The 12442-nt window shown below is 40.3% G+C and overlaps 1 pseudogene; it reads right to left on the reverse strand.

The window, feature by feature from the left end:
• Positions 1–10962: 10962 nt before the first annotated feature.
• LOC142434248 (ras association domain-containing protein 4 pseudogene) lies at positions 10963–12080 on the reverse strand (annotated as a pseudogene).
• Positions 12081–12442: the final 362 nt, after the last annotated feature.

Here is a 12442-nt window from a genome sequence, read left to right on the forward strand (position 1 = left end):
AACTTCACTGAAATCTGTTCACTTTGAGTGACCCTGGTGACATTTGAAACACCAGTGGCATAGCTTCCAGAATCACAGCAACACACAAACCACCACAGTATGACAAACTGGCAGACAAGTAGTGGAAGAAAACCTAGTGCCCCCTAGTGCCTGGAGGTATCCCACTACATAAGTCAACCTCCTATTCAAGGCCACTCAGGCTTACAAACTACATGAGCTACAAAATCCACTACTATGTTTTTTGTATGACTTTTTATTCGATTGGTGCTGCTCCTCTGCTAGTCCTCTGTTGCTTCTTTAATATCACAACTGTCTTCAGGATCTTGGATTTCAATGCACAAGAATCTCAGGGTCAAAGGGCATGTTCAATCTTGTCTTATTCCTCTCAGTGGTAGTGCAATCTCTCCCTTCCTGCTTCTGAGATGACTCATTTTATATCCATCAGGATGGCAGCTCTGCTAACAAGAACTCATAGCTAAATACAATTAGTACCTTCCTCCATTATCTCTTACCCAGGTGCATCCTCAGAAAAATATTTGGGTGGTTTTTACAAAGAGTACGGCTTAAAATGTGTTATTAAATAATTCACTGTACTATAGCAGTGCTCAAACTCTTGGTCTGGCCCACAATGAAAAAAAATCCTAGAGAATAACAAAGGCTGGAGAGGGTGCGGAGAGGTTGGAATTCTGCTGGACATTGGAACTCTGTGGAGAGACTTGGAGCACTGCTTGTGGAGATTAATATGGCAATATATAAATACCTAAAACAACTGGGAATAGAAATACCATATAATCCAGCAAGACTTTTGCTGGGAAAATACCACAAAGAATTAAAAAACAGAACACAAAAATATATATGCTCATTGCAGCACAGTTCACAATAGCAAAATGTTGGAAGCAGCCCAAATGCCCATCAGTACAAGAATGGATAAAGAAACTGCTGTATACATATTATGGAACACTATGCATCCCTAAAATCAGCAATGAAACCATGAAATACACCATGATATGAACAGACCTGGAACCCATTATACTGAGTGAAGTTACACAATCACAAAAGGACAAATATTGTATCAATCCACTACTGTAAGGATAAATACCAAAAGGAAGGCAGGTTTCTGCTCTCAGAGCATGTCATCTTCTAATCCGTTCTCCCAAGCAATTTCTTAATGTATGTCTTAACCACTTTGCCAAAGGAGACCTCACCTCAGCTGGAGTCAGTTTTTCAAGATGGGGGTAGGGGGAAGACCATTCAGTTGCTGCCCTACAACATTGTGCTAAGGTCACAGACACTCCTACAGGAGTGATAAGTGAAACTTATTGGAAATTCAAGTCAATTCGTGTGTGTCTCAAAGAAGGTGATTAAATGTGTGTTGGTGGGTAAACTGAGTGAAGTAACCTCCCCTTGGAGGAAAAAATATGCTTAACAATGCTTTATAGAACCGAAGGGTTCATAGAACCTAAGGGGAGAATACCTAGTTGGACCCTTTAAACCTATTTCTCCCAGGACCTGTGTGGAACTTTAGACTCTAATACAGTGGTTCGCAACTTTCCTAATGCCACGACCCTGTAATACAGTTCCTCATATGGTAGCCCCCAACCATAACATTATTTTCGTTGCTACTTCATAACAATAATTTTGCTACTGTTAAGAATTGTAATATAACTATCTGATATGCAGGATGTATTTTCATTGCTACAAATTGAACATAATTAAAGCATAGTGATTAATCACAAAACATGTAATTATATATTGTGAAATATTTATTTCTAATTACAAATAAATGAAATTTTGTCTTGAAGCATGGTGTATTATGGGTAGCAGTTGTCACTCTGGGTACTTGTATATGGGCGTATCTGCATGTGGGCAGATTGTCTCGGTTAGAGAATAGAAGAGCGATTCCTTGGTTCCTAAGACCATCAGAAACATGTGTTTTCCCATGATCTTAGGAGACCCCTGTGAAAGGGTCATGTGACCTTCAAAGGGGTTGCAACCTGCAGATTGAGAACCGCTGCTCTACTAGGACTTTAGACTCTATCATTGTGAGGTACACAACATCTTTCACAGGCCACAACAGAAGGATTAAATGCAGAAACTCCACTGAGAAAACTAGGCTTTCCCCCAAACTCACTTGTAGCAGATTTAAGGAACCAATATATTCCCTTGGACATAAGGCTGAAACACCCTAGTGTTAGAAGAATCGGGTGACTGCTATCCCTGGTTATGGAATTGGCAATCAGTAGACTTTGCTTCCAATCTCTTGCTTTGAGTGTGCCAAATGAATAGTAACTGAGTACTACCATACATTTACTATTATACTGTTCTCCTTGCTTTCTTACTTCATGTATTAGTCTAGTATGTATAGTTCTGCCTCTTTGAAGGAGTGATATTAAAAGTGTTATCCTTTTACTAACCATTATTGTTCATGTAAATAGTGTCCCGTCATTTAAACATTTAATCTACACTAGTCAATAATTCATATATTGTGCTCTGGTAAGCCAGTCTATACATAATATTTGCTTTTTGTCAACACTATGGTAAATTCTGTATCACTGTCTAAATTAATACTATCAATAGAATCACCTAATGCCCCAGGAGGATGAATTATAATGGTCTCTATCATAAAATGATAACAAAGTCTCTAAAGTGAACCAGAGACATATATAAATCATATAGATATATAAGTGGATTTTGGGTTAACACTTAATTCTAGTCCCAATCTAAGAATAAATAGTTCTTATGACATGGCCCAACTTGATACTTACCCTCATGAAGAGAACACTGTTATAGCAAAATGTGATGAAGAAACCAGGTAGTACCTGGCTATCAGAAAAAAAATAGTGTTTGGGGTCTTAAAGGCTTGTTTTAAAACAAGTGGCCATCTAAGTGAGTCATCAACTAAGTCCACATGGAAGAATCACACCATCCTGTGTGAGCAAAGGATTGTACATAATAAAATCAAAATTTGAAAGAGGTAATCATATCAGAGCTTAAATTGTGAGCACCCGGGAACTGATTCCAAGGATCCACATGTGACCTCTTCCCTGGGAGAGGGACAGCAGAGAAGGGGGGGAGGGGAGACTCCGGATAGGGCAAGATATGACAAAATAACGATGTATAAATTACCAAGGGCACATGAGGGAGGGGGGAGAGGGGAGGGAGGGGAAAAAAAGAGGACCTGATGCAAAGGGCTTAAGTGGAGAGCAAATGCTTTGAGAATGATTGGGGCAGGGAATGTATGGATGTGCTTTATACAATTGATGTATGTATATGTATGGATTGTGATAAGAGTTCTATGAGTCCCTAATAAAATGTAAAAAAAGAAAAGAGGAGAAAAAAATGATTATGGAAAAGAATGTACAGATGTGCTTTATACAATTGATGTATGTATATGTATGGACTGTGATAAGAGTTGTATGAGCCCCTAATAAATTGTTTAAAAAAAATTGTGAGCACCCAGTTTGAAGAAATCTATGGATAACAGTAGAAACCCAAAATTCATTTACAGGGTCTCTACATTAATTCAGCTTCTGGTGAATCCCCTCTGCACATTGTCCAGGGATCTGACTAGCCTTGCTCACTCAAGTATTGTGTCAATTATGACAGATGTAGTTAGGTTAAAATATAGCACCTTATCATTTGATTGTCCTTTGACCCACTTTAAAGTTGTTTTAATTTCTATTTGCTGCTACTTTTGAATTGGAGTTATCTCTGTTTTGTTTTGATATTGTTGGTGCGTGTGTGTGTGTGTTTTGTATAATTGTCTGTATATGAAATCCAGGATGGGAGATAATGGGAATTTAATAACCATTAGTATGAGAAAGAAGAAAATGTTCTGAAATTGATTGTGGTGATGATTGCACAAATCTTTTTAATATGATTGAATGATTAATTTGTATGATATGTAAATTATATGCCAACAATACAATTTTTAAAACTTCTTAGTCAGGGAACATGGAATCCACGAATCCCAGAATTCAGGATCCTTGGGTAGAATATGCAAAATCTGAGGCCATAGTTCTTCTTCCGCTAACATCTAGATTCATGGTTCTCACCCTTCCTAATGCTGTGACACTTTAATATAGTTCCTCATTTTGTGGTGATCCCACCAACCATAAAATTATTTTCGTTGCTACTTCATAACTGTCATTTTGCTACTGTTATGTATCGGGCGACCCCTGTGAAAGGGTGGTTTGGCCCTCAAAGGGGTTGCAACCCACAGGTTAAGAACTGCTGATATAGACCCAATTGACCAATTCCCCAAAGCTTAATGTCCTCCTCTGTTATGGAAATAATTTCATCCTCACAGGGTTGTTGTGAAATGAAACCAAATCCCGGCACAGTCACTAGAACAAAGTAGTAGGCTACTTTTTATTTGTCCTAAAGAGAGGGTCAGGAAAAAATATATAAAATCTATTATCCATGAAGATCCTACATATTATAACCTGAAGGGCCCATGCCATGCTTAGAGTTCCAGAGAGGTAAAACCACACAGCCCATCAAAGACATAACTGGGACTAGAATCATCATAGTCTGTTCTGCAGTACACTGAAATCCTGCTTGTCTCACAGACTGATTCAGCTCCTATTGTAGTGACAAGGGGTTTCCAGTAGCCCTAGGATGTCATGAAGACTTCTCGGTGTGCTGTCCTAGAAACCTGAGGCTAAGGCTGGGGCTGGGAAGCTTTTGCTTTTGGCTTTGTGCTGCAGCAGCCCAGCCCTATGCTGGGCTGAGAGAGAGAGAGAGAGAGAGAGAGAGAGAGAGAGAGAGAGAGAGAGAGAGAGAGAGAGAGAGAGAGAGAGACTGACTGACTTTATTGAACTACCATATCACATTTCAAGCTCATATCTCATTTGCTGTTCACTAGTCCCAGGCCGCCCCCCTTCTCTTGTTCCTTTACCAGGCAGATCTGCATGGTTTGAATTATTATCTTCCCCATCCCCCACCCTCATATATCTTGGTTCCATATTTTCCATGCTGAGGCTCAGTTTACTCCTGGCTGGGCTCTGGGCCTGCACCTGGGTTCTACGACACCAATACTGTGTGTGAGTGGGTGGGTGAGCGGGGAGCTCTAACTGCTAGTTACCTAGGCTTTCTATCTGCCCTAGGGGAAAGTCATTTGAACATTCTCCCTATCCTCTGTTTTCCCTTACCCACACCCTAAAACTTTATTTATGGCAGTGAGTCTTAAGGTAAATGCCGTAGCCCTACACTCCTGAATCAATTGTCAGAAGTAGAGATTCTAGTCCCTACCCACACCTGCTGGATCAGAATATGTTTAATGCATAAAGATTCTCCTTGATTCTTTGCCTCTGACAAAAGTTCATTTTGATAGCTGATCTTAGTCACTCCTAGAAATTTCTTTTGACAAATATTCACTAGCCATCCCCAACACTTTCTGGTTTGCCCTTTTAGTTCTTTGGCTAGTCTTTCTGCTTCCGTTTTTAGCTCCCATTCCTTACTCGACCATTGAATACAACAAGGCCAAGGAACCAGTCCTCCTCCCCTTCCATGCTACCCAGGTTTCTTGCATGAGTTCATCCTGCCTCTGCTTCAGCTCCTATCTGCATGCTTATAATCTTAACCCCAGGCCTCCAGCCAGCCCTCTTGAACCCACCCCAACTTGAGTATCCTGCAGGCCCCTCAGATTTAACAGGACTCATACTGAGCTCATCTTCTTTTCCCCACCCGGTGAAATTTCTAAAGCAAATATGATTACCTCACTTAAAACTCTCAGGGGTTCTCCTTGGCCTACAAGATAAAGCCCACATTTCACAGCCAATGCACAGTACCTGGCCTAACATATTCTCTAGCCTTTCCTTCCAACTGCTCCACCCCTGCCCTCTTCAACTTCTCATTCCTTTTTGCTCTGTTCCAGATTGGCTAAATGCATATTCCCCCAGCAGCAATTATTCAGACTTGCCATTGTGGGAACACCCTTCTCCCTAAGCCTCATCACGTCAAAGTCTATTTATCTATAAGGCACTTCATTGTCTAGTAAACCTTACTCCTTACTCTTCTTATTTGCAATAGTAAAATGATAGTAATTGTAGATAAGCTTCTAATAATTGTGCCTTGTACATAGACACCTGGTATTTGTTAATGACTGAATCAAAGTGTTTCTCTAGCTTGCCTCTGTCAATATATTATGATAAACAATTTTACATCTGTCTCTAGGCCTCAATTCCCAAACTATGAGTTCACCAAGAGCAGACACAGCTGCTTCAGAACAACATATCCTCCCTGCCTTGTACATACCAGTAGGTGTTCAATAATTATTTGATGAATGCACACATTTGGGTCCCCTTTGCACCCAGTGCTACACTACTTCATGGGAAAGCAAACATTACTTTTTTTGTTTTCTAAAGTGACATGGCCCCTCCTTCTGAGATACTGGGAGCTCCAGGAGGGGGACTAAGTATAGAACAATAGGAAAATGATTAGTTCTTTAGAGACGCGGCAAGAAATGGATAGGTGGGAAGCTTTACCCAGGGAAATTTGCTTTGGAAAAGACTCTTGTTGGAATTTTCAATGATTATAAAATTAGATTTTTTTAATCTGTTAAAGCTAATTGCTACTCATTCATTATTTCAATTAATCCACATCCCATCCCTAAGAATAAACATTATGATCCCCATAGCTTAACAATGCAAAACAGAGGCAAAGAACAGATCATTGAGATTACCCGGGCCATTTATATAATCAGTGGTAAAAATTCAACTTGGGTACAGATTTCTCTTAATTAAAAAAAAGCTAATCTTATTAATTACAATTAAGAGCATATTCTTATGCTTCCAAATCTGTATATGCTTAGAGCATTTTAAGCATGTTATCTCATAGATATAGCCTCTAAATTGTTACCTACATAGGATTACTGCTGACTTATAGGTTTCCAATCTTTTTATCTTTCCAAACTCCATAATTTGTCTGTTTGTCATCCTGTGTGTTGCTATGATGTTTGAAGCTATGTCCTCGGTATTACAAATGCCAGTATGGTCACCCAACGTTTCAATGGCACTTCCACACCAAGAACAGACTAAGAAGGAGGAATTGGCTACTTCAGAGGAATTAATCATGAAAGAAAACCTCATGCACAGCATTGAAACGTAATATATTGAAAGTCTAATGAATAGATCCAAAATGTTGTCAGAAATCGTGCCAGAGATGAGTCCCTTAGGTCAGGAGGCATTCAAAATATGAATGAGGAAAGCCTGCCTTCTTAAGGTAGACTTGGTCCATAATGATGTTAATGGAATAAATCCTTCAGGACTTTCATTTACTAAAAGAGCATGACTCAAAATGAGAAGAAACAGCTGGAAAAAATCTACTAATAATTGGAACTTGGACTGTGAATCTACAAAAATTGGAGGTCATCAAAAATGAAAATGGAACACATAGAGATTGATACGCTAGAAGTTAGTCAGCTGAAATGAATTGGTATTTGCCATTTTGAATAGAAAACAATATGGTTTACTATGCCAGAAATGACAGAATCAAGAGGAAGAGCATTATATCCATTGTAAAAAAGGACATTTCAAGATCTACCTTGATCCAACTAGAACAAGAGTAGCAACATAAACCATTTAACAACAGGGGAAGAAAAATTCATAAACATTAGAGCAGAAACAAAACAACTAGAAGAAAGAAAAATAATGGGAAAAATTTCCAAGACAAAAATATGGACCTTAGAAAGGATTAAGAAAATTGTCAAACTTCCAGAAAACTTAACAAAGGAAAATAACAAGAATGTACAAATATCTAGAATTATAGCTGAAAAGGGTGGTGTCACAACAAACCCAAAGGAAATAAAAAGAATAATAACAGAGTACCACGAAAGACTATACTCCAACAAGTTTGATTATGTAGAAGTTAACAAATGCCAACAAATACATCACCTACCCAAATTAACGCAGATGAATGTAGAAAACTTGTACAGACCCATAACAAAAGAAGAAACAGGAAAGATGAACAAGAAAATTCAAACCAAGAAAAGTGCAGGATCAGGTGAATTCACAGGAGAATTCTACCAAGTACCCAGGGAAGAGCTGTCACCAATTCTATACTGAATATTCCAGAGGGAGACAGCAAACTCATTCTATAAAGTCAGCATAACCCTGATACCAAAACCCAGGAAAGTCAAAACTACAGACCAAATATCCTTTATGAACATATATGCAAAATTTATTCATAAAATTCTGGTCAATAGAATTTAACAACATACTTAAACAATAATTCATCATGACCAAGTGGGATTCATAGTAGGGATGCAAGGATGATTCAACATTAAAAAACAATCAATGTAATCTAACACATAAACAAGGAAAATAAGAAAATCCACATGATCATACCAATTGATGCAGAAAAAGCATTTGACAATATTTTACATGCATTTCTAACAAAAACATTCAATAAAGAAGAAATAGAAGGGAAACATTGCAACCTAGCAAAGGCCATATATGAAAAAAAAAAAAAAACAAACAATGACCAGTATCACACTCAGTAGGGAAAAGTAAAAACATTTCCCCTGAAAACAGGAATAAAACAAGGGTACCCCTTATCACTATTCTTATTCAACATTGTGCTGTAAGTCCTAGCCAGAAACATTAGAAAACAAAAAGAAATCACGAGAATACATTTGGGTAAAGAAGTGAAACTCTTGCTCTTTGTAGACAATATGATTTTATAGAGAGAGAACTTTAAGGATTCCATAAGAAGACTGTTGGAACAATTGAGGGATTTGCTAAATATCAGGATCCGAGATAGAGAAGCAGAAATCAATTGGATTCCTATATACCAATGATGAGAGCTCCACAAAAGACATTAAGAAAACAATACTACTTACAATAACCACAAAAATATTAAATACTTAGGAATTAAACAAACTAAGTTAACAAAAGTCCTGTATAAAGAAAACTACACAATATTATTATGAGAAACCAAAAAGACACATTCAAATGGATCATCTCATGTTCATGGATAGGAAGATTAATATTGTCAAAATATCAATATTACCTAAAGCAATCTGCAAATACAATGGAATTCTGTTCTAAATCTCACTGCCTTTCATTAAAAAATGGAAAAACTAATTACCAACTTTGTATGGAGAGGGAAGAGACCTAGGATAAGCAAATAATTTCTCAAAAAGAAGAATGATGTAGGAGGTCTTGCACTACCTGACTACAAAACCTATTAAACAGCCACAGTAATCAAAAGAATTTGGTACTGGTATAATGACTGACACACAGACCAATGAAACAGGAGAGAAAATGCAGAAACAAAAGCATCTAGCTACAGACAACTGATTTCTAGCAAAAGACAAAAAAACATTACATGAGAAAAACACGTCCTCTTCAACAAACAGTGTTGGAATAATTGAATCTCCATCTGCAGAAGAATTAAAAAGGACCGAAACCTTGCCCCATGCACAAAAGTAAATTTAAGATGAATTAGTGACCTAAATGTAAACCTAGAGCTATCAGGATCATCAATGAGAAAACTGAGAAAATTTAAGAGCCCTATTGCAGGGCAGATATGGACTACCAAATATAATAAAGGAAACACACACATTGGAAGATAAAATAGATGACTAAAACCTATTAAAAATAAAACACTTATGCACATCAAGAGACCTCATCAAAAGAAGAAAACAAGAGCCTTTAGTAATATCTGTAGCAATGTTATAACAGATATTGCTAAAATGTATATAATTCAGCAACACATCAATAAGAATCCAATTAATAGGTGAACAAAGGGCACTGATGGACAGTTCACAAAAGATAGCCCTGGAATGACAAACAAACACATAAGGAAATGCTCACGATCACTCACCAAGCCAGAAATGTGAATCAAACAATAATGAGATATCATATTATACCTGCAACAACAGCCCAATTAAAAAAACAAACAACATCAATAAAACCTCCAGAGAAGAACAAATGCTGAAGAGAGTTTGGAGAGATTAGAACTCTTTTTTTTTTTTTGAGTCTTCAGTTTTCCCTTATTTTGGAGAAGCACTTCAATTGAGTCATGTAAACTGCTTCATAGTTATGCAAAGGCATCTCATTCCAGAAATTCTTCATCAGCAAACAAACATAAACTGTTCATTTTCTGACCCCAGGGACTCCAAAGTCCTTTCTCCCTTAACAGACATGCCCCTTTGAGGGAAAACAGCAAGAATTTCCTGATGTTCATCACAGCACAGGGAAAAGCAAACCTGTGGAAGGTAAGGCCACAACCCATGCAGGGCTTCTGTTGGCACACCCTGCATGGTGCTTGTCCACATGAAGTTAACTTCCTCTGGAGGCCATGTTGACCACCTACTCAACAGGATCAAATGGACAGGCATCTTGTTCCTTATAAAAATTCCCCCAGGGTTAACTGGGAAAACCAAGTCCAGTGATATGCTAGAGATAAGATGAATCTTTGTGGTCTACCTTGTCTGGGCTCTGTCTGGGGTGCTGTGGTGGGTGGGGTTCCTAACATCTGAGACTAGTGGGTAAGTCATGGGTAAGTGTTAGCTGGGAGCAGGGCCATGTCCTTGACTGGGTTGCTTCTGCCTTTCTATACCAAAGAATTCCCGAGTAGAAGTTTGACCTGATGATGCAAGCAGGGAGTCCATGGTTGATAGAATGAGTGATGGGGTCCAAAGCTGTGACCCTTCACAGGCTCTTGGACAGGCACTAGAGAGATGAGGAAGCACATACCAAAGACTCAGTCAGATACTGCTCTCCTGACAAGATATATGGAGTGAATAGGACTGGCAATGCCCATCTAAAGTCACAGCCTTAGGGGTCCACTCTGTCTGGCCGGTGTTGTACACAGATATTGCCTGTCCAGTTCCTGCTTCCTCAGGACTGGCCTGGGTCCTGTGCATATTCACGTGGGAGCTGAAATCAAAGGTGAAGGACATCAGTTTGATGCAGATGGACAGGATTCAGGACATCAGGTGAAGGATTCAGGGCATCAGTTTTATGCAGATGGGGAGGAATAGGCACTGAGTTCCTCAGGCAGGGCTGTCAATCAGTGACCCTTGTTGGTACCCTGAGCAGGGCCCAACACAGGGACACATTGTGCACTGTTGTTTGGGGACTGTGGGACAGGTAGAAGCTGGTCATCTACTTGGCCTCCACCAGTTGCTCCAGACGCTGTAGCATTGTCAGACGCAAGGCTTGAAACGTCATGGTTAGTTTGATTATTTCTCTTTCCTCCTCTTTTAATTTCTCAACCAAACTGTCCAGCACCGGCATTTCAAACTTAATGTACTGAGCAACATCATAGGGAACTTCCTCTCCCAAGTCTGTCTCCATCAGGAAGAGCTTGGCAATCTTCTCACATGGCCCATGCAGAATTCTGGAAATTAGAGGATACTCACAGTCTTTTAGTTTTGTCCGCTCCCCAGACTCATGAACGATGTAGAGCGCAAATTCCCCGGGGCCATTTTTCACTCTGAATTTGTTCAGCAACAGGGTGAGCACTTGCAAGGTTGTCATGGTGCTGTTGACCCTCACGTTGGTCATGGAGCCGAAGGCAGGGGTAAACACGGAAGTCTTGTGGTTGTAAAAATGTCCGTTGATGGAGAAGTGGTGTTGCCAGACCTGCTGGGCCTCACTGGGTGTGTGGCCCTTAGGCCTCCTCTGAATCATACAACTGGCATCACTCCGGGTCCGAAGCAGCTGTGGGACATCTGCGTCCTCATTTAGGGGCTCTGAGCTATGCCTGGAGTTCTCAGCTCTCTGTAAAGGCCCACTTCCTGGGTCTTTGGCAGGGCCTCTGGTATTGTCCTGGGAAGAGGGCTCCTTTTGGTCACAACTGGGCTGTCCAGCCATCCATACAGTGGGGGACGAGTGCAGTCGATCCCTGTCATCCTGAATCTGGAGCCGGATGGGCTGCCTCAGCCCCCAAGAGATGTTGAGGAGCTCCTCCAGGATCAGAGCCCCTTCTTCCTCTCTATGTCTCAGTTGGAAGCTTCCCCCTTCATGGTAGCAGTTGTAGGTTTTTAGCAAGTTTAACAGCTCTGACTTGAGAATAGACTTGCTGTTGCTGATAGGCACGTGGAAATTGGGTGGAAAATCGTCCTTCATCTCCCCCTTCTCTTGTCTGCAGACTTGCAAGTTACCAATGGCAACTCTCCGCTCCGCCCCTCGTCCGGCACCGCCCAATGGCGCTGTCCCATCCGCTCTTCCTCCGGCACCATCCAATGACACTGCCGGGCGGTCAGTCAAGGTCCAGGCAAGGTCAGGGCTCTGAATGATGGCAGTACGAGCCTGGAGAGAGGTGGGTGTGCTCGCTTGGCTCCATCCTGTAACCAAATTCTATGGGTCACTGCATCGGTCGGAGAGGCCTGCACCCCGCGGTAAAGGTGGGGGCCTTGAGCTTCACAAAGGCTGCTGGAGGTCCCCAGTTACTTGTGGGCGTAGCTGGGAGGTGGGAGAAGTGAGCGAGA

The sequence above is a fragment of the Tenrec ecaudatus genome, chromosome X (genome assembly GCF_050624435.1).
Source record: "Tenrec ecaudatus isolate mTenEca1 chromosome X, mTenEca1.hap1, whole genome shotgun sequence".
Classification (NCBI taxonomy): Eukaryota; Metazoa; Chordata; class Mammalia; order Afrosoricida; family Tenrecidae; genus Tenrec; species Tenrec ecaudatus.